General features: G+C 28.2%; 1 protein-coding gene across 1 annotated transcript in view; it reads right to left on the reverse strand.

The window, feature by feature from the left end:
- LOC136968678 (uncharacterized) overlaps nt 1–13,145 on the reverse strand; it is a 50,278-nt gene extending 37,133 nt beyond the window's left edge. Inside the window, exon 1 of the mRNA XM_067262682.1 lies at nt 12,861–13,145. The gene's annotated coding sequence lies outside the window, so the exon portion shown is untranslated. The remainder of the gene's footprint in view (nt 1–12,860) is intronic.
- Between the last annotated feature and the right edge of the window lie 10,236 nt (nt 13,146–23,381).

Here is a 23,381-nt window from a genome sequence, read left to right on the forward strand (position 1 = left end):
TTTTTATAAAGGTCATCTCTACCCTCAAAATTAAGTATTTTGCTGTTTTATAACTAATAACATAAAATCTCGTAACAGATGGTGCCACACACAATTTTAACTTTTTTTGCCAGGAAAATTATGCATATTACTGCTGGATTCTTTTTATTTTAAGTGAATTAGACTAAACAGACATAAAACCAGTTAATTTAGAATAAGAAATTATAAATTTCTGTAAAAGTTTAAAAAGAGAAATTATCTCCAAGTGTACTGTACATAAGCAATCAACCAGCCTGACTTTATTAATATTAAACCAAATACCTAATTGCCAGATTTATCAAGCTATTTGGTTTTCAAACATCTCAAAGTATTTGTAGGGAACCCGTTCTGAATCAGCAGATTCCGCCCCATCGGTTCGTCACACAAAACTAAAACACTCCATTACTTCTACACACAAATAAAAAAACTTTATTTTGCTCTCAGGGACCACCGCCTCACCCTTCCTCTCTCTCTCGCGTCCCAGACTCCTCTCGCTTCTCCCTCTTCCCGCCTTTTTTCCCCTCCTTTTATGGCTCTTTGTCTATATTTATTATTCCTTTTTACAACCCCTTATTACCGCGTGCGGGTGGATTGCACTCGTTCTGACAAAACCGCAAGCGAGGGAGGACGAGGAGGTCCGACATCACTACGGTATCACTACATAAAAAATTTTTAAAAATGGCAGTTTTCAAAAGAAAAAAATTGGTAAATTGGTATAAACTGGTTATAATTATAAATATTAAAAACTGGTAAGTATAAAAACCCTAAAAATACCAAGTAAAAAAATCATGTTTAAATAAAATTTACTTCTTATCAAATATGCAATGTAGAGTTGCTCTTACTCACTTCAGTTCCTGTTCTGAATCATTCTTGTTTTAGACTTTCTGAATTTAATTAACTTAATTTAAATTATTTAATCATTAAAATTATCAATAGACAGTAACGCATTTATCTTTATCCAAATTATCTTAATGATCAATTAAGCTCTACGGTTAATTAGTATTCCAATATAAATCTGAATTATTAATTTCTGGTCTTAAAAATTTTATATACCATCAAACATCTGGAAAGTTTTTCTACAAACGCTTTAGAATAAAAACATTTATTTTCTTTTCAGTTTTTTTTTAGGTGTGTGTCATTCGTGTATGATGTAATTTTCTTAATGAAATACTTTTGTTTAAATTATTAAAAGATTATAAAGATGTAACTTTTATTTAAAGGCAAACTATGACTCACGTTAAGCTGTAAACAACTATGTAATAGATGACACTTGTACATTTAATTAATTTTATTTAATAATACTCATGTACGAATATCAAATATTATGCTCTTAAATATAAAAATGATTAAAATATAAATATTACGATAAAGATAATGCCTTTTTTAAAACTCTGTTTTGCTATTTAGGTACTAATAATGCATCTTTTCATACTTATCGTCGGCTCGGTCGAGCCCAGAACGCCGAGCGACGAAGGACGAGGTCCAACGTATCTAAATCAAAGTACCTAAGAATTTTGAGGATCTAAATCTGAACTCTAACCTGGTTCCTTCAGAGCAGAAGACATACCTTTACTTACCTTGACCATCTAACCATTGTTTGTTAATTATAAATATTCAATTTTTGATAATTTCTAAAAAGACTATACCTCTTCTACTTATAATTTTATCTTTGTTTGGAGAGATAACTCTTAAAATGTGATAAATCTACATCTATATAAGTAGTAAAATTTAAAAAAAAACAAATTTAATATATCTAAGCAACAGCAAAGTAAATTTAATACATGAAAGTGTTAAATAAAATGCAAATAGTACTCAAATATAAGAACTGTCATATAATATAAACTAAATATTTTCTTTAAAAACATAAAATAAGTAGCCTTTATTTAATATTTTACAAAATGTGTAATAATTACTCACCGAAGGATATGCCATTTAAAAGCGCACGCGATTCTCACTAACTGTGAGTTGCGTCAGTATTATAATTTGGATGAAACTTTTTTACGAGAAACGAAAAAATTATATCGTATTTTAATTTAAAAACTACGTAATTGTTATTTTTTTTTCTAGAGAACTTTTAAAATGTTACTACGGATCTGATAATAAGTCACGATAAAAACTTTTTTTTTTTATAAAAGACTAATAATTCACTTAATTATATTGGCTTATAAGCAATTAAAACTCTATAATCAATTGATACGATAATTTGGTACAAAGATAGACGTATTGTCATTAACTGATAGTTTTAATCGTGAAATAACTTAAAGATTAATTAAATTTAGAAATTCCGAGAAGGAATGACTCGACAGAATTGAAACAGAATAAACAGATTTGTGTACCTGTAAAAGTGCAGTTTGCTTGGCATTTCGTCTGAATAGGTGTTTTTGAATTAACACAATGTAAAAATAGTTTTACTATAAAACTAAGGAATGTATTCTGCCAAGACAAATTGTGAAAATAATTCTCATTAAGCATAGAAATTTTTGAAATGAAATAAGGTAAAAAAAAAAAAAAATAATAATAATAATTGTACACATTTTTGTTCTTTTTTCATTTCAAAAGTTTAGTTAAAATATAAAGTAGACGCATATTATTCCACACTATAAAAATAAAATTATTGCCAAAGGAAGCAATATATACACACAGCTCTTATAAAATACGTAAGTGAAACCTGTGTAAACTGGAATCACACGGTACCCGATATTTTTTCCGGTTTGACGGGTTTCTGTTTTGAACAGGTTGTTTTTTTTTTCAACATAAAAAATTGTTTCATTCTTAAAAATTATATCTGTTTAGGCAAGTTTTTCGTTTTATTCAGCTTCCATTTTGAACAGGTTTTACTGTATATGTTCGTATTAAATGCCCGAACGATTCTTCTTCCATACTGCTTCACTAATACTCAGTATATAACTGCTATAATCTACAATATACAGTAGTTTATGCCTGGGAAGTACGTCGTACAAAGATTATTTAGTGACTAAAATAAAACAAATATCAATATAGAGATATCAATCAAAGCATCGGGAAAAAGTGAGCCAAAGTTACGAAGGTTTTAATTAATATTCAACAATAGTAAAAGTAAAATCATTACTTTTATACCGCAGTATAATTTTTACATTATGTTTGCAGTATTGACGTCTTATACATCGGGTGTCATCTTATAGAGCGAGTATATACCAAACTCTATATTTTAACCGTAAAAGTCGGGGGTCGTCTTATACGCCGGAAATTCTAATTTCAAAGCAGAAGAAATTAAAATGTCAGTGTCGGTATGCGAACGTAATGAAAATGTAGAAAAATTTTATTTGGTACTCAAAACCATCGAACCAACGTCAACCAATAGCGAAAAGATTTTTCTCGATTTGTGGTAAAATTTTAACAAAAGTAAAGAATTGATTGTCTCCTTGTCTTTTTAACACTTTTATTTCAAAGAAAATCCCAAACGTGTTTAATAATCAAACAGATTTGAAATTCTAAATTGAATTTGAATAAAGCTTGTTTCTAAAATTTCTGGTCGGTATTTACGAATTTAATTTTAAGAATTCTCAATTCGGTCATTTAATCAAATCATAATGGATTAAATTCATTCATTTCTAGTAACGATAAATTACTATAGCAAAAACGTTGATATTGCCGTAGTAATTTATCGTAAAAAAAGGTTTTAAATCCCTATATCAGTAGTAGTATCTAGAATAAAGCAGTTCTAATAAACTAAAATATAATTAATCCTTATTTCCAATTATATAATTGCAACCTATTAATAACTATTAATTACTTTAGTGTCTTCAATGAAATATTTACAATCCTTTTCCATGATATCTACTTAAGAAAGCTAACATCTAATTTATATAACAGATATTTTAACAAATGTACGAAAGACAGTAAATAATAACATTTACTGTATGATCAATAGTTAATACAAAACAAGCAATTATTTATTGTGACATTGCCACAATGCCAGGCTGCAATTTTTAATCATATTTTTTAATTTATTTGATTTTAAATATATGCTCTCCACCTCAAATTAGTAGGGGCTTGCCCCTGTATACGATATTTTTCCTTTAACAACAGAGTCGTTTAGGTAACACTTTTCAGGGGAAAATTTTTGAAGTGAAATAACATGGCTTGCGGTTTGCATCAGAAGTTCATAAATCTTAGGGGCGGGAGGCCCCGAGTAGTTACTCGGGGCCTCCCGCCCCTAAGATTTCCATATCTGGTCTGTCTTTCATCTATCCAACTCCATTCTTGAGATTAAGGAAAGAGAGACAGTAAGAATTTATAGGTCTACAATTTTTTCAAATTGCAGCTCAATTAACGTAAACATATTTACAGTATTTTTTAATAGGTTTAGTAAATATTCCATTATAATCATATTGAAACTTTGATATCAATATATATTAAAGACTAGCTTTAGCAAAAGCAAGCTTGAAATATATATCAGTTGTATAAAATGTAAGTTCATAAACTTCATATTCATGGTCAAGTAATTCTGATTTACAATTTCCGAATTACAATCTTACAATATATATAAAAATAATCAAAGATTTTAGAGTGCACATTCTCTAAATAATCAATTAATGATTACAAAAATTGATTATATCACATATCTTAATATAATTAAAAAATAAATACCGTATTTTCCGACGTATAAGACGACTTTTTAACCCAGGAAAATCTTCTCAAAAGTCGGGGGCCATCTTATACGCCGGGTGTCATCTTATATAACGAGTATATCCCAAACTCTATATTTTTTAACTGTAAAAGTCGGGGGTTGTCTTATACGCCGGAAAATACAGTAAATAAAAATAAACGATCTTTAGGAGTTGCTGAAAACATATTTTAATTGAAAACGCACTTGTGAAAAGTAATTTCATAAAACTTTATTCTTATAACCACATGATAAGAACAAAAATAACATTGAAAATGTAAAAAAATTTTAAAAATTTCTAAACTTCTCGAATACTTTGTGCCGAATGGAAAAAGTCACCCAATAAATCTAATTTATAAATTTCTGGCATATTTCACTTCACGCAGAATCTTAGTTATTTTCTATTGAAGACAATTTGAAAAACAAAATAAACATTCTCTCTTGCTTTCTAAAGAAATCCCCCTTGAAATGTATATTATTAAATGTTGTAACATGTAATTAACCTTTCGCGATTATGTAACAGGTCTACTGATATGAAAAGTATTATAAATGAAAAAAAATCTTGTTATAAAACTTGATCTATTAATTAATTACTTCAAGATACGTAATTACGAATTCAAATTGTATCCCGAAAATTTATTTATTTATTTCCAATTTATGCTAAATTTACTAAAAGAGGCGACATAATTTTTACGTTATGTTTGCAGTATAAAATAACTAACTATTAATAAAATTCAGGTTAAAATTTTAGGTAAGTGAGACTTATCAAATATAGGTTGTCAACTATATCTAAATGCTGATCAGTCAGGTATTGTATTTGTTTTAGTACACTTTTTGTAAGAAAAACAAAAAAGGTAAACAATTAAACCAGAATAGGTAAGTTGTGTAATTTACGATTAATAAAAAAAAACACAATACCCATAAAAGTAAGTTAATAATGAACAGATTTCGAAAAATATGCAATTACAAACGATAAAAAACAAATGACGATCCTTTAAGTGTTCCTGTTGACGGACATAAAAATACAAGTCCTGGTGTTTTTATATTTATGTTCCATTTTGTTTTAAACTCCACCGTAGTAAATAATTATCTACTTTTAAATCTGTAGCATCATTTATGTATAATAAAAATTGATTCTAGCTGAATTATAAGACGAAAATAAGATTTTTCATAATTTTTAGATCGTTTTGATTTTCAAAATAACAATATTAATATCTTGGTATGTAATTCGATATTGAAAAAATTTCACACACTTAAAATTGTTCTAATCCGACACACCTTTTAAAAAATTTGTAATACAGTAGACCCCCCCTATAACATGGTAGATACATTCCGTGTTATATGAATCCGTGTTGTACGAGTCACTTAAATACATGAGCCAATCACAGCCCGGCACGTGTGCAGTTTAAGGGCTACGGCTGTTTGAAAGGTTTTCTTCCATAAAATTAATCGATTCTGGACTAATTTGACTAAACATTTCCAAATCACATATAATTTTTCGGGAATAATCCACATAAACTATGCTATAAACAAAAAATTGCAGGATTACTTACCGCGTGTGCACCGTTCGACGACGCCATTGCTTAAGCTTGTTTTCGTCGCGGAGTGGCTCGTTGAACGGCGGGCGCGTGTTTCCTAATCGGCGAATTTTTCGCAGAAAAATAACTTAACTTTGGAGACATCATTAATAAAAATGTAATTTTTATGGCTGTTGAATAATAAATGTTTTTCAGTAGGTCTAGTAATCATTTAAACTCAACAGTTTGTACAATGTCTGCTATTGGTCTGGATTCGACCAATCCTGTTGCAACACAAGTCGGCGATAATGTTTTACCGTGTTATACGAGTCTCTTTTAGCGTGTTATACGAACACGATTGCAATTTTTTCGCTGTGTTATATGAACCCGTGTTATAAGGGGGTCTATTGTACTAAAAATAAGTCAGAAAATAAGGTCCAAAATCAAAACCGGAAGAGAGAAATTGTAAAAAAAATGAAAACTGTACTCACTTTTCCAGCATTACGTTTTTTACGTAAAACCCTTTTGCTGGAAGTGTGTATGGTTTTCATTTTATTACAAAATACATCTGAAAGTAAAGCAAATTTTGTTGTTAGAAGTAGAACACACTGTTTCATATTCAAAATATTAATAAAAAAAATCAATTTATAAGCCCAAATCTATAAAAAAAAAAACCATTCTAATTCATCACTTGTGAATAAATGGATTAAAACAATTTCCCGAACCATTTTTATTTAACCAATAATAATAATAATAATGATAATATCAGTATGAAAGCATCATTTGAAATAATGTCATATTATATTAAAACTATCTTAAATGCAATATTTTATTATTATTATTATTATTAAGGATCTACAAAAAAAAAAAATCATCATATTGCTTTAAACTCAAGACGTTCTTTAATTGAAAACATGACTTGCTTTTAAACAGGATTTTCGGGGAAAAAATTGAAAAGAATTTCTAAAAATTTCTTAAGAAGTAAAAAAAAAATGAATATCCTACTATGGTTCGATCTAATATATAAATAAAATTAAAGAATGCATAAAAATTTTTATGGTTGTAATAAGCATATACATCATTAGTTTTTAATTAAATTACGTACTGTATTAATAATAATAATAATAATAATAATTGGTTAATGTTACCTATGGTTCCAAGATGGCAGCTCGTCTGATTCCAGCAAGGAAACAGTGGAGACGCACGTTCTAACCTAATCTAACCTATTCTAATAATTTTGCTGGTAATAATTATGGTAATTTATTAGAATAGGTTAGGTTAGGTTAGCACATGCATCCCCACTGTTTCCCTTCTTCTATTTGCTGGAATCAGAGACAAGCCGCCATCTTGGAACCATAGGTAACATTAACCTAATAATTTAATTAAGAGTATGCAAAAATCTGATCTCTTGAATTAATCCAAAAAGAAAAATGTCTTACGCAAATTACGAACACAATGAATAAATTTTAGAAATAGTATTTTTTTTTATTTTTTTAAATTTACATACTGATAAAGAATGAGATAAAGATATTTGTGTTATCATTTATAATTTTTGTATAATGTTAATATAATGAAATTATAAATGTGAAATTCTATAATTTATTAATAGAAATTTATAATTTAATTTCCATTATTAGATTTTAGGCACAGAAATATAATTTTACACATTAACTCCACGTGAATGAACAATAACAATACAAATAGAAAGTGTGACTTTATACACATTTTCTATGTTAAATAACGTAGAGACATTTTCATTTTTGGCATCAATACTTATCAAATTGTATTAAGATATTAATAACTGCAAGGTGTAAATTTTCTCATTTGAAATAACAAAAGACTTTAGATTTATTGATTTGTTAATCTGAAGCACTATAGCACATCGAGACTATATGCCAGGTATAATTTCACCCATTATGGATGGCCATGACCTGCAATGAAGTTGGCTAAAATGGAAGCAAAGGGAAAACAATGCCCTGACTCATATTGCCCAAGATAATTATAGAAATTCAGATTGGATTTGATATTTGATTCCTATAATAACTTAGTAGTCTGACACTTTACCGTGCAGCTTTCCGACTAACAAAACACTGTTTAGAACAAAGAATAACACAACTAGATAAATGCAAACAAAACGAGAAGCCTTTACATGCTCTTAATTAAATTATTAGGTTAATGTTACCTATGGTTCCAAGATGGCGGCTCGTCTCTGATTCCAGCAAATGGAAGAAGGGAAACGGTGGGGACGCACGTTCTAACCTAACCTAACTTATTCTAATAAATTACCATAATTATTACCAACCTAAAAAACTTTTTATTTGGTGTGTTTTTAACTATCTTAAATGATTATCTTCAGGTTTTATACTGCAAATGGATTAAACTAGAAAGACACAAATGCAGTGTTAGAATAGACAGAAAAAAATATTTGATGTTAGCCAGATGTGAAAGTTAGAAATAAATAAATAGAAATAAAAGAAAAACTAACAGCTAAATACAAAAATTATTAAAATTAAACAGCAACGTTTATGTAAGCATATATTTTAAACTACTTGCCGCTAGTATCTGAAGAGGATTAAGGTGGTCAAAAACATTTGTTCGTTAAAAAGTTTCTGCTGGATTTAAAAAAAATATTGTTTTCAATTACTCTTCAGATCTTTATTCAGAAGAATTTATATATATTTTTTTTATTGTGTATATTGAAATATTGCTTATGTTTATGCTTAAGCTTCTACTAGCATTTTAACATAAATAAAAAAAATTTTCATATTTTAAGAGAGAAATTTCAGTATGTTTTACATTCCACCCTTTACACTATCATTTCAATCTAATTATATCTACTGCTTTTAGTAGTAGATGTATTGTACACTGTGTTACCTGATGCAGAAATGTGTCTAAATCAAATGAATGATTGTAAAATTAATACACAATTATTTAATCTTTAATCATAAAAATTTACAAATCTTAAATATTTGTGATCTAAATAGATTTCATCTTTTTGATTGAGTTCTATTTAACAAATAAAGTTCAAAAATTTGTAAACATGATACAAAAACAAAACAATGAACCAACCTCAACTCAAACTATGCTACTATCGGATAATCAGAGCTAATAAATAATAGAAAAATAGTTAGAATTGTACTATATTTCTATCTAAAGAAAATGGTAAGACTGGTAAAGAAAGTGTGCAGCATACTGGTTTAAACTCATTATAACTAATAATTCTCACATCTGTTTTTAACCAAAACTTAATTATAAGAAATAAAAACATAATATACAGCTTTTGTACACTATAATTTTGTAAAGCGTCGTGTACTATTTACGTTAATTATGTAATTCGTTTAAGACTTTTCATTATGTTAATATAGTACATTATAGTACAATTTATATAATTAAGATGGATATTAAAATTTTATTTATAAAAATGTTTTGATATATAAACTTAGTCCAATACAGCCTCTTCAACCTTAAAATTCCTGGTACACAAGACGACAGTTACCAAATAAAATTCCATGATCAAAATGAACCTGACGAAGACCTCGGTGGAGGATCGAAAACGTTAGTTTATTTGGTAACTGTCGTCTTGTGAACCGGGAATTTTAAGGTTGAAGAGGCTGTATTGGACTTTATATGTACCAGTAATCACGGGTGAAGATTGTCTTCATAAAACTTAGTAAAATACTCTTTGTTTTAATGACAAAAATACTTTATTATAACTTTTTAAAATATATATTGTCAATCAATAGGCATTTAACCACAAAAGTAAAAGAAATAATAACAGTAAAGAATTCATTCGTGCAGTTTGTGAATTAACCATTAATTATGTTAAAAAATATTCTAAAATAAAAAATTGATACAAATGATATTAAAGAAGTAAGAATTCTTATGACAGCTTTAAATAAAATACATATAATAGAACTCATTAAATATTTATATTTATTGTTATGAAAAGAAATTTGATTGAGAACCCTTTAAATTTATTATAACATTGAGATAAATGTCTTATAGACTATACATTGAAAGGCTTTAAAGGTTCTAAAATGTGAATAATTCTTATCTTAAAAAGGTTTAAACTCAATATAAAAGTGAAATTTATTCTTTAAAATAACTAAAAGAAGTTTAAAAGACATTTTGTTGTTTTGACATTACTCAATCCATCTTTAGCAATCACATTCAAAAAAAAAAAAAAAAAAGACGAACAGTGAGCAATGCCAAAGTATACATCTCTATATTTTTCCTAACAAATTTTTAAAAGTAAAAACAAGTAAATAAAATAATAAATCAAATAAAGTAAGGCGTATTTAATCTGTAAAATTATTATACTGAGAAATATATAACAACATGCTTTATCAGTTAAAGGAAAAACTTTGTACTTGATCAGACTTTATGCCTGATCGAGTACAGAGAAAAGAAAATTGAATTATAATCGTGTTTGGGAAGCCTATTTAACAAATGATTCACTCTTTAAGCTTTGATATAAAAGTCGGCAAATAATTTTTTTTATAATACGTCGATATTTTCTATCGTTCGTTCGTCTTACAAAAGATAAATTAATCTAAGTTAAATTTTAAGTAATTAGTAATTAAATCCAGTTTAATGATAATTAACCTACGTCGTCTTTCCTTTTTCATATATTTAATATAAAAAGGAAGAATATTTTTGACTAAAAAATATTAAAAATTTGACGAAATTGTATACATTTTAAAGGGAAAATTACACACTTTAATCCGATTACAATGCCGTATTCGGCATTCGATTACAAACTCATTGTTTTACTATATTTATTATGTAATATAACGGTTACTTTTTTCCCCGTTTTCCCTTAAATCTGAAAATAATTCTTAAATTACGAGTCCTAAAAATTTATAAACAATTTGTTGACGCTTACAATTTGGTTATTATTTATTACAAAGATTTTATTTTTATCGTCAAATTATCATGTTTACGGGCAATAATATAAAAAGAACTATTCAAAAGATAGGAAAAAGTTCAAAGAACTTTGAAGTTATGATATATATATATATATCATTGATATATCACGAAAGATCTTTATACTATATATTGATATATCATGAAAGATATGTCTGTAGACAAGGAAAGCTCTATACTTCTTGATATATAAAATATAAATTTATATCTTAACAATAATTTTTTAAAAAACTGATTATTTTCAAGAAAACAAAAATGTTTCAATTCTGAAAAATTGACTTGTATAGGAAAATATTAAAATTTTTCTAATTAAAATCTAGAACACGGCTTCTAGTAATGTGTTCAGAATTACTAATCAATAATCTCTACTTATATGCCATTCTGAAAGATCAGGTTCGGCTTGCCCTTCGGGAATTATCATGGGCGATGCGGTCCAGATACGTTAAACCCATTCCTCGTCGCCCACTTGCAACATTGTTTACTCGGCTTGCCCCATGATAGCCGCGATAAAAACTTATTGTTAACAGACAAGGTTAAAAATAATAATTCTTCTGCTTATAATTTAGAATGTGCTTTAAGAATTTTGAGATTTAGATGACAGCTATAAAGTTAATTCATTTCTGTATTTCACGACAAACTCGATTGTCTCAAATACCAAAGAAACCGTTAGTCAATGCCATGCTCCGATAAAGCAGATTTTTGTTATAAATTTATATCTATATAAAATGTTATAAAATTCCTTAATAAATAAGAACAGAATACGGCTTTACTTAATACAGAGATATTAATATTATTTCATCTTTGAGAATTAAATTTATCCATTAATTTTGAAGTGAATTGTGATTCACACGAAGTACTTTTCCAGCCACATTTTTCTTTTTAACAAACATTTTCGGTTCCTTCGCTAAGTCTGCCGCAGGTCTTTCCAGTCAAATTTAGAGTCCTGGAAAGACCTGCGGCAGACTTAGCGAAGGAACCAAAAAAGTTCACATTCCAATTTAGAACATTCGTTCTAAATTGGAATGTGAACTCAAGCAATAACGCATCTTCTAAGATTTTTAAATTTTAAAATTTGAAATCTCGGACCGACTAGATGCAAGCTTCTCAAAGGAGCCGAAAATGTCAGTCGAAAAGAAAACAAAGCCAGAAAAGTACTCAAAGGTACGTTTTCTAATTTAAATTCTCTTTCGGCTTTGATTCTACTAAGCAATATTGCGAATACGATCGCATAAATTAAGTATGCTTCTAGCCCAAAGTTAAATACGTATTAAACGAACGACGTATCGAATTACGGCCACGACGAATTCGTCTCGATGCGACGAGCCCTTTACGTCATAGCCGTAATTCGAAGGGCTATTCATTTAATTCGTACCGTAACTTTCAAACGATGCATTTCTTAATAAAAAATCACCAAAATTTACAGTTTGGTACAAAAACTCCTTCCTGTTTCTTCTCAATTCTTAATTTCAAGATTTTCTCTTAGAATCACAAAAAGTGTGACTACACTTGTATATAAAGTATACACTTGTACTTTGTATACAAATCTGTTTATAATAAAAAAAAACTCTTGACAAAATTCCTCATTAACATACCAATTACTGAATTAAACAGTACACAATCAAGCAGAGATTAAATAATGTATTTAAAGCATTAAATGAAACAGCAGTATCACTGTTTTTATATTGTATAAAATTTATAAATTTGCCATAAATCAAAAGGAGATTGTCAACTGAATAGGCAGCATGTATACTCACATTACAATATTTCCATTGATCTGTATAAGAGAAGTCACATGTAACGACGTTAAATAACTCACAGTTTATATGTATTACGTTCCAGAACCGGAAATCTAGTTCATTCTCCGTACGTCACCCATTAAAAGCCTTCCATCTTCCTTCTCCTTAACCGAACGCCATAATACTTCGACCCATCAATCCGGAATCTCATCGATCACTAACGCAATTTGTAAAAATTACGTTCTCGGCGTAGTTAAATTATTACTTCGATTGATTAAATATAAAAAAGTATGACATTGTCGAGTTAAAAATACACAAAAATACTGGTCCGTGACGTCATCGAGGCAAACGATCGCGACGTTTAAACTCCATATTGGTTAAACGGCACGGGTTTCGGTCACGTGATCGGTGACGGATGTTTTAATTGGTCGATAAGTATCGATCGCTGTTCGAACGTTCGATAACACGTTAGGAATGTGTTATCGAATCGGCGATGTGTGCGAATAAACTGAATTTTTTTTTTTTAATCTTGTTAAATCGAAATAATTTTGTTTTATTTAAATAATTTCTTTATATATTATCATGAAACTTATTAGAAGCATATGTATTTTATTTATGACGTAAATATACGTGATACGTTGTAAAAGATGAAGCGGGTCGTAGTTATAATTAATCGCAATACGTCTTATTCGATTTAAATGGCATTAAAAAGTTATAAAAATTTACTACATCCTCATAAATTCATTTTTTTTTTTAATGTCAAAATTTTCGACACCTCTTGTAAATTTAAAATTAGAAGTTCTTACTGGTTAATTATTTATATTTTAGCGACATTTATAATCTCTTTATCTATTAAATTATTTTTTAACAAGGAAAAAATGAGTTTAAGTAGTCAAACACACCGATCATTCTATTAATTTCCTGCTTTGATATGAAGATCAATTATGATAACCACATTATAGTGCAAGCAAGCTAGGTCTACTACCAAGCAAATTGGTACGATGACCTGTATAAACTGTATTTGAATACATCTAATTCTAGTTACTATCAAACAGTTCTGAAGGCCGAATAATCGAAGCGGTAAAGAAATTAGTCTGTTTTTTGAGGATTCCGGGTTCGAGTTTTGATCGGTTGAGCGATTGATTGATTAAACCGATATTAGTAAAACATTATAAGCAGGCCACGGGTATAAATAAATCTCATTACTTAATGGCATAAGGATTGTGATCACTGATCCCAGAAGCTTTTCTATAGAAATTACTCTAAGAACTGTTGACATTAATTAATTATTATTCACACGTCTATAAATAATGTATACTTCCGCTGAAAATTCATTCATTTTTACAGCTAATGTTCGGGCAATGTCCCCATTTCTCTTCGTAAATATGCCCACGAGGAGGGACTGTATGGAGCATACTTGTAGTCGATCATATAGGCTACAATTAAGACTATTTGCATACCATAATTGGTATGGATATAGCCACACAGATGACAAATTTATCAGGGACTATAATTCTTACAGGTATCTCTACGGTCTTGTTAGTATAAAAACACCTCTTAATGCCTTTATTAATTTATGCAGCACGTATATCCCTGTGAAACAATATTGTCCAGTATAGAATGAAGTCTTAAGGGTATCACTCTCCCGCTCTGAAGGGTCCGAATTCGAGTACAGGTTGTATTCTTATAAATTTTGATCCGAACTAGGATTAGATACTGTTTCTCCTCACCTAATTATCTAATTACGAGTCTGTCTGGCCTCTTAAGAGGAAGATAAAAAGGCCACTCTTTGGTTTCTCGATCAAGGAATCCTGAGAGATCATAGGTATATTAAAAAGGCCTTAATTGATAAGAGAAAGGTGGTGAGACCGTGAAGCACTTTCGAGGCCCCACTTATGCGGATACAAGTGTAGAACAGAAATATAAGGCCTCCAAAATGGCGCCCACGTGTATAAAAACGCTGTTTGAATGGTCTCTTAATGTCGTTTTAGGGTCCTTGTTCATTTATGCGTATATTCTAGTTAATTTACTGTGTTAAATCCTATAGAGAAAATCATTAGTAGGTTTACGGAATGGACAGATAAAAATGTTTGGCCATGTGGCTATGTTCCAAAAAAAATCCTTGCGATAATAACCAGTATTTTTACCTTGAAACAACGCTCTTATATTGATATTAATCATCACACAGCCTTTATAATTGCTGTAAAACACGCAATATCCTCTAATAATTTCCTACAATATAATGGAGTACATTATAGAGTTTACATACATGCCTACATGATGCAATTTGTTTATAAAACTTAACTAAATTAGAAAATAATTCAGGAATTTAAATAAAATTGCAAATATAATTATACATTTTACAATATAAAAATTAAAAAATCGCATCTTATATAAATGCAGCCCGTTAAATTCCTAAAAACAATTAAGCGTTCCAACCTGTAGTTCGCGAGCGATTTTCTGTATTAAAGAAAGGAGATTAATTCAAGAAGTTGGGCGGTAGGTTAGTAAATGTCGTATAAACACTTCTCCTTTAAGAAAATGCATTTTTAAAATTTTATAACGTAAATATGAATATAAATAACGATTTTCTTAAAGGTTATAAGCAAAAATTAATGTTTAAAACGGGTTTATATCTCTTATTACATTTCAAGGTTTAATTAATTATCATTCGAGGATAAAAGTACAAGTTGTAAGAAAAACAATAATAAATTTAAATTCAACGAACCCTTTTCTTTAGGAAATTTAACATTAAAACGGTTTTTTTCAACCATTTGCAACGTTAAAATCATCATACACGACCGCTTCTACACGTTTATTTTTCATAAGGAAGCAATTAAAAGTCGCTTCCCTAATCTTTTATAATTTAAATTATAACGAAAACAACAAGTAAAAAGCACTTTTAATTAAGAATTTTGACCAAAATGGGCTCAGTTTAATCGATTTTCTATCCAGAAAGAGCAATTATTAATTCGTTACGAACGTTTCTTCCATAGATCCACTGCATAAGATCAGTACGATTACACGTGTTCTAGCATACAAAAAATAGGAAATTAAGTATACCTTGACCGATATATTGCTAAATTACTATTTCTTAAAGCGTATTGAGTAAGATTTTGCTCATAATTTTTGCTTAATTTGCAAGAAATTCTCATTTTGCAACGTCCATTTAGATTGTTTTTTTTATTAAAGAATAACGAGTTTAATAACCTATCATTGAAGATAAATGGATAAATAGGAAAATTCTCACTTGTAAGTGAATCCTTTTCACACTTATATCCTCTCTTAAGCCCACAGGATATCCATTTTAATCACAACATCCTATTTTTAGTATCTTAACCCAGATGAGAGAGTTTAATGCATTACTAAAGTATACAGCTTTAAACTTACGTTTGTGAAGAAAATAAAATTTATAAATAAATAACTCTACTAACTCACCTTATAAAAATTAAATCGAATTTCCTTAATCATAGGGGTGTATAAATCCTTCGTTTTTTAATCCTTTTTATGAGTCAGGGACTAAAATAGACTGTTTGAGTACGCATTATACCATTTTTTAAAAAGAAAATGAAAGTAATTTTCTAGGAAAATTATTTATAAACAACTCTCCCAACTTTCCCTATAAAAATCCTATCGATATCCTTAACCATAACTTTACAAATCCTTAATTTCTGAGCCTTCCCACGAGTAGAGTTACGCATCAGAATGGCCAAATTACAAGGATTAGACGAGTAAATCGGTTATATTAAAGTAAAATTTCCGAAATTTTTAAGGTTTTTATAGAGTTAAACAAGTAAAAATTAGGTTAATTTAAGTTTTTTAGTGTCAGGTGGTAAGGACGAGAAGGACATTTAGAAATTTGTGGTACGGATATCCCTTTAGAGTGAGGTCATTGTCGGTGGTTGTCCTAAATGTAACGTTTCACTTTTTCTGTGATGAAAACTGGTTTCCAGATTGTTTGTTTATGTAAAATTACATGAATTATTCATTCGTTAACTTGTATTTTCTCTAACATTCTTCTTAACAGGATACTACAATTTGTAATCCTTTCCTGCTTTCGATTTTATAAGTATCCTGCAGAGTCACCAACCGGTTTCTTTTTGTTTTCCCCCCTATTAAATTTTATCTATTTTATCTGTTATTAAACATATTTTACATATTTTAAGCTTTAATTTTTGTTTATTATTCATTAATTCCTATATCCTTGAAGCCATTCCATGGAAAGGGATGGAATGTTTCCAACAGAGTCTGGCCTCAGCTACATACATCTAGCTCATTAAATATGTAAAATATATACAGATTTAACTTTAAAATACATTAAAAATTCAATATTACTCGTAAAATTTCGTATAAAAATTTAAAGAATGGTGAAAAATTATGAAAATGATCTATGCAAGACTTCGACACTCCTTTTGTACAATTTTTACGTCACTTTGACGTCATTTTTGAGTTTTATTATTGTAAAATTATGAAAATTACGTCACGTTGACGTAGATGTTTACAGTTTTCTGACAAAACGATTATATTTCTGTGTTTTATAATATTTTATTTTCATATAATTCGTTCTAAAATATTTAATTTCTATTCTAATTTCTGATATTTAACAAATAATTTTTTTTTCTTGTAAATAGATAGAAATTAATGTATAAGTGCCATTAAACTTAAGGTACGAAAACAGATTATGTCATAAACTAAATCAGGTGACGTCGTTGTATTACATGGTTCCTACACACGTGACGTATTTTCGTATTTTTGTTTTTTTTTTTTTTTTTTTTTATACAGAGAATCTCATCCTGGAAGAAAGTTTAATCTTAAGAATCACTGAAAATAAGTTAAATAATTGAATAAAAACAATAATTTAGGTTATTATTAAGAGGAAAAGTACAATATTTCTTCTGAAATATTTAAAAAATGTAATATTTTTAATGCTCAAAGATCGATCTTCACAAGTCGAGAAGCTGAACTTAACAAGCTCAAATATTAATATTTTTCTTAAATATTTAAAAAGAACGTTAAGTTATTAAGTAACTATGAGTTGTTTTCTATTCTATTTTATCAATTTGAACAGAGAAAAAAATCAAAAATTTAATAAAATATAGGGCTACATCAATTTACGTATCAGATAAGAGTAGGAAGCTCCGGAGTAAAGTCTATTTTATTCATTTTCTAAAATTGTTTAAACATTTTTTTTTACTTATTATATAATTTTAATGTATTTTAAATGTTTAAAAATATTTTAAAAAATTATTAACGTTATTAAAATTTAATTTAAATGGCAAAAAACACGAAAAAAATCAGCTGTTGTATTGCGGTGAAGCTCGATTTACAGGGGTTACGTTTCGGAGAATTTTTCTTTTTTTGTTAAATGTATTCTGTTAATAATTACGTATTTGTTTTTATACGTTGAAATTTATATAAAGGGATGTTTTTAGCATCTTAGAATATTATTCCACCGACAATATAGGAGAGAAAAATCGATAAACATCCACCATGTGAAGTGGTTAAAATGGCATTTAAAATTATAAAATATATATATTTAAAAAGAAAATTACTCGTTGGAGTTTTTATTTACATATAAAAGAACAGTTTAAATTAATTTATAATTTTAAAAAATGCTTAGAAACAACAATAATCTTATTAAACAGAATTCATTGCTATAAACTGCACTATTCAATCTTTGGTGCTTTTGGATAAGATCCAAACGTCAACATTTATAACTCTTATAAACAAAATATTTTTTTAAAATTTCTTTTAAATTTAATAATTTAGAATCGATAATTAACGATTTAAACTAATTTTTTTCAGCTCTCACATTTTGTTATATCATAATGGAGCTCTCAATTTATCCTTATCTTCCTCAGCATCTCTTATCTTCACTTCATCTTGCAAGGAGGGGGTGAAAGTATCAGAATTTAAGTTTTTCAAACTTCAATAACGTAATTTCCATAAATTTAATTATATTTAAATGCCAATCTCTTGTCTTATTGATTACAGGAACAAACGTAATTTAATTTATAGAATTTTCCTTATTACTATAGCGGTATCGTGTGAGATGAATTATACAATTAGATGATGAAGAATTGTATAAACGTAAATTGATACCCTAAATATATTTTTAAACTTTCATTACCTTTCAGTGGGAAGATTTTTGATGCTTCTTAAGGCTTTTAATGCTATATCTAGATGCTTAAAGTAAAGATTTCTTCATCATTTATTGTTATAGTAGCATCCTTGTCAACTATCCCAAAGTTTAAACATGGAAAGAGTGGCATAAACTTGATAGATTCATGTATTTTTCTTAATATTCTATACGTAAAACCGTTTTAAATTGTTATACATTGTTATTAAGCATAAAACTAGTTGAATATTCTTCAAAAATAATACAATTTCTTAATTAATTTCCCGTATTTTATGTAATTTATCTTCGTCATAACGTGCCGTTGATGTAAATACAGAGCTCTTCTTTGCTACTCTAACATCACAACACGACCAATCATCATTACATTTTACCATTTTCGCTTCTCCTAATACCTTAAATAATTTATTTTCTACGTAATTATTATCTACTTTCTTAATGTTTAATAATTAATCATGTATAAGTATCACAGATAAGAAGTTTTTCCCGTTGTGGCAAGCATCACTAATGTTTAAAAATACAAACTTCGTTTCCTTTTTTTTTAAGTGTAGATAATGAGAAAAACTTATCAAAAAAACGATAAATTTCTACATAAATATCTTTAAAATAATTCTATATTCGATAAATAATTTAGAAAATGAAAGGAAAGATGAAGAGGAGCGGGAGGAGGAGAAGGATGAAAGGATGAGAGAAGTGATGCGAAATGATAAAAATGTAGTTTATATTCGTAACACCAGATGGAGACTCGTAACTAGGACCGGAAATTTATTAATCTAGGTATTTATCTAAATGACTGTTACATGTACGAATGTTAACGATTCGGGATATCCTGAAGCAGACTAACGATGTAAAGAACCATTCATTCATCACTCACGTCTCCGCCTTTCCAATGCATAACATACTAAACCTGGCTCCATTCTGAATATCCTTTCGACTTTAAACCCTTAATAAACTAATTTAAATCCTATTCTATGTTTAATTATAGTAAATTAAGGTCGAAAATTTATTTTAAAAATGCATTTTTCACCATTTTTTTAAAACCTTTTCCGATGCACAATACGTTAAAGATGTATATCTTCTGCATCCTCTTTCGGCATTAAATCCTTAACGTAGCCTTTATAAACTAGTTTACATCTTATTCTATGTAAAATTATAGTAAATAAGGATTAAAAAAGTATTAAAATTTAATCTTTTTTTCTTATTTTTAAACCATTTATTTATCACTCACATCTCCGTTTTCCTGTGCGTAACACTAAATCTGGCTCCATTCTGCACACCATTCCAACTTTAAACCCTTAATAAACCTTTTAAGAAGTAATATAAACCTTTTTATTCATAAAATTATAGTAAATAGGGATGAAAATCTTCTTAAAAATTAAATTTTTCCTTATTTTTAACCATTAATTTATCATTAAATCTGCTTGATTTCTTCTCACATTTTCAACTTTAATCCCTTAAAAAACCATTCGAGAACTAATTTAAATGTGTAATTCTAGTAAATAAGGATGGAAATAACCTTGAAAAATAGAAATTTTTTCTTATTCCTTTCCTTTTCCTATATTATAATAGGCATCGTCCATCACTTATAGTTGGAAGCTTGTGAGCAATTGTCATGTTTCATTTCCTGCTATCGCCTGATAGCAATTGCCCAAAGGAGAAAATCAATATCATTTGTTACAATTTACAAGATAGGTGAATGCTGTATGAACTTTATTATTTGAATTGGCAATTTAAGTAATATTAAATCTCTCTATTTCGACCTAACAAGCTTCTCCAGATGGAATTAGTCGAGTCTTAATGAGAATTACACGTGTCGACTTATTATTAATATCCGTGTATATCATGTATATCTTTATATAGAGATATATCACGTGATATTAGCGAATGGTTCTCGAATTATCCAATTTTTCCACCTTATTTCTTTAATGGAGCATAGTCGCTTAATGCTCTTTATGCGTGATGATTATGAATTAATCATACGTTTTTTACCCTAAAAATATAATTTTTTTAAGTGAAAAATTTAAAAATATCGAGAAATATATGTAATTTTTTACTTAATAAGCTATATTTTTATATATTTATAGATTTTTTTTATATAAATTATAACATAGTTTCGAGAGATTTTGATGTATCAAGCGAGTAAAACTCTTCCTTTTTTCGGTAGTAACTTGATATTTTACTGAATAATTACTGATAAAATGAATATTTTAAGCTGAAATATTATTATTTTAAAGAATTATTAATTAATACCATACATTTTTTAGTTAAAAATTGATTAAAATGTACTTAAAACATCGCTGCTCCGCGTTATCCCAGAGTTACAGTTCTTCATCCGAATCGATTGTAAACTTTACGGCACTTCTATACTTTTTAAAGCAGAAAATATATCATAATAATTTTCAAATTTGATAGGAAAATATGTAAAATATGCTAAAATCTACTTAAAAGATCAGATACGAAGTGAGATGAGGAGCAAATCCGTTAGATTAATGGATTTACTCCTCATATAAAGGATCCTTAAATAAAGGATTTACCTATTCAACACTCGTATTTATCTTTACTTAGAATTAATTTAATAAAAATATTTTAAGCAATTACTTTTAATTATTAAGTTAATTTCTATATAAAACAGTTTAGTAAGTATAAGGATAGAAGATTCAAATCGAGGGATTGCTTGAAACTGTGCCATTTTTCTTAATAATAACTTAATATTTTAGTGAATAAATACTTTTATAACGATTTTATTAAGTTTTAATGTTATTATTATTAAGAATTATAAGTTAAAATTACATATTTGAGGGTCAAAATCAACTTAAAAAGCACCCGTTCCGAATTACCCCTGATCATAGTTCCCTTCTTTCGGATTAATTTCTAACTCTTCTAAAACTTCTCAAGCACTTCTCAACACTTTTATAAAGAAATATGTTTTAATATCTTCATAATTTGATTTAAAAAAAGTGTTTAAATAAACTTAAAATATCGTACAGAAAAGACGAGGAGGAGGAGCAAATCCATCACCTTCATTATCTGTGTTTATCTTTATGTAGAGTCCGTACAAAGGATTGATTTAATAGGATTTTTAGGAATTTCTCTTAATCATTAACTTCCTTTTCATTTAAAACAGTTTATTATCGATGTTTATTAAGTGGAACGATTAGTATAAGGGTGGAAAATTTGAATCGAGACACCATTATAAAATAAAAGCATTGTGTCTCTAGGGGGATAAGACGGAATTCTGATGTCGTAATTAAAGATAAACGGCGATGCAAAAGGTTAATTTGTGTGCATGCCTACAAGCTGATAGTTAAAAAAAAAAAATTCGCTTTTGCAACAGCAACAATGATCTTTGAATTATTCATGCTGGCAGTTAATGTAAAATTAACCTTGTTGAAATTCAACATGCAGGTGACGTACACGTTTTAGTTCTAGTTCCGTTCAAGTAAGTTGGTCTAATGATTAAATGTTGTTATAAATAATAAGAGAAATACGTAAAATAAACGTCACATATTGTTTTATAACTTCTGTTTAAGGTGATAAACGTCTCCACTCTTCCTCATCCTCGTCCCTCTCATCTTCCTTAAGCAGCACGTCTTTATGAGAAGAAATTATTCAAATTTTTAATATTTTGAGTGTTTAATAACGTTATTTATAAGTTTACTGCATTAAAATATATATAAAAGTTAACTAAATATGTAAAATTTACTTACGTATCTTGAGTTAAAGTCTTCAACTATTCGAAGATGCAGCCATCTTGGATGAGTTGTTGTCTCTTAAAAACGCGCTTAAATTTAAAATATTTCGTAATTAGATAAATAAATAATTCAAAATTAAAGTAATTATAGTCCTATATGTTATATAATATTATTAAATCTGTATTTATAAATTAAATTCAGGATTATAAATATAATAAGCACAGTACACTTCCTCCTCCTCATCTCTCGCATCCTCCTTAAAAAACACGTGTTTATGAAGTTAAATTATTAAAATTCTTCATATTTTAATCATTTAATACAATTATTTATAGATTTATTACATTAAAGCGTGTAAAAATTAATTAAACATACAAAATTTACATCGTTATATTGAGTTAAAGCCTTCAAGAATGTGAAGATGCGACGTTTTTAAGAGAAACGACTTCATCTTGGATGAGTCGTTTCTCTTAAAAACTTGTTTAAATTTTCAGAAAAATCATTAAAAAATTATAATATTTATGATCCTATTTATTATGTATTATCATTAATTCGTTATTAAACTTGTAGTCATCGATTAAATTTAGGATTACAAGTGTAATAAGCACTTGAAGGATTAGATTGCATTTCAAGTTGCAAAGATTAGTAATGGAATTTGTAGGATTATTATAGCATTGAAGGTTATTGATTATACTATTACTTACAATATGTGAC

Source organism: Centruroides vittatus, unplaced genomic scaffold (genome assembly GCF_030686945.1).
Source record: "Centruroides vittatus isolate TY-2023 unplaced genomic scaffold, ASM3068694v2 contig_1506, whole genome shotgun sequence".
Taxonomy (NCBI): Eukaryota; Metazoa; Arthropoda; class Arachnida; order Scorpiones; family Buthidae; genus Centruroides; species Centruroides vittatus.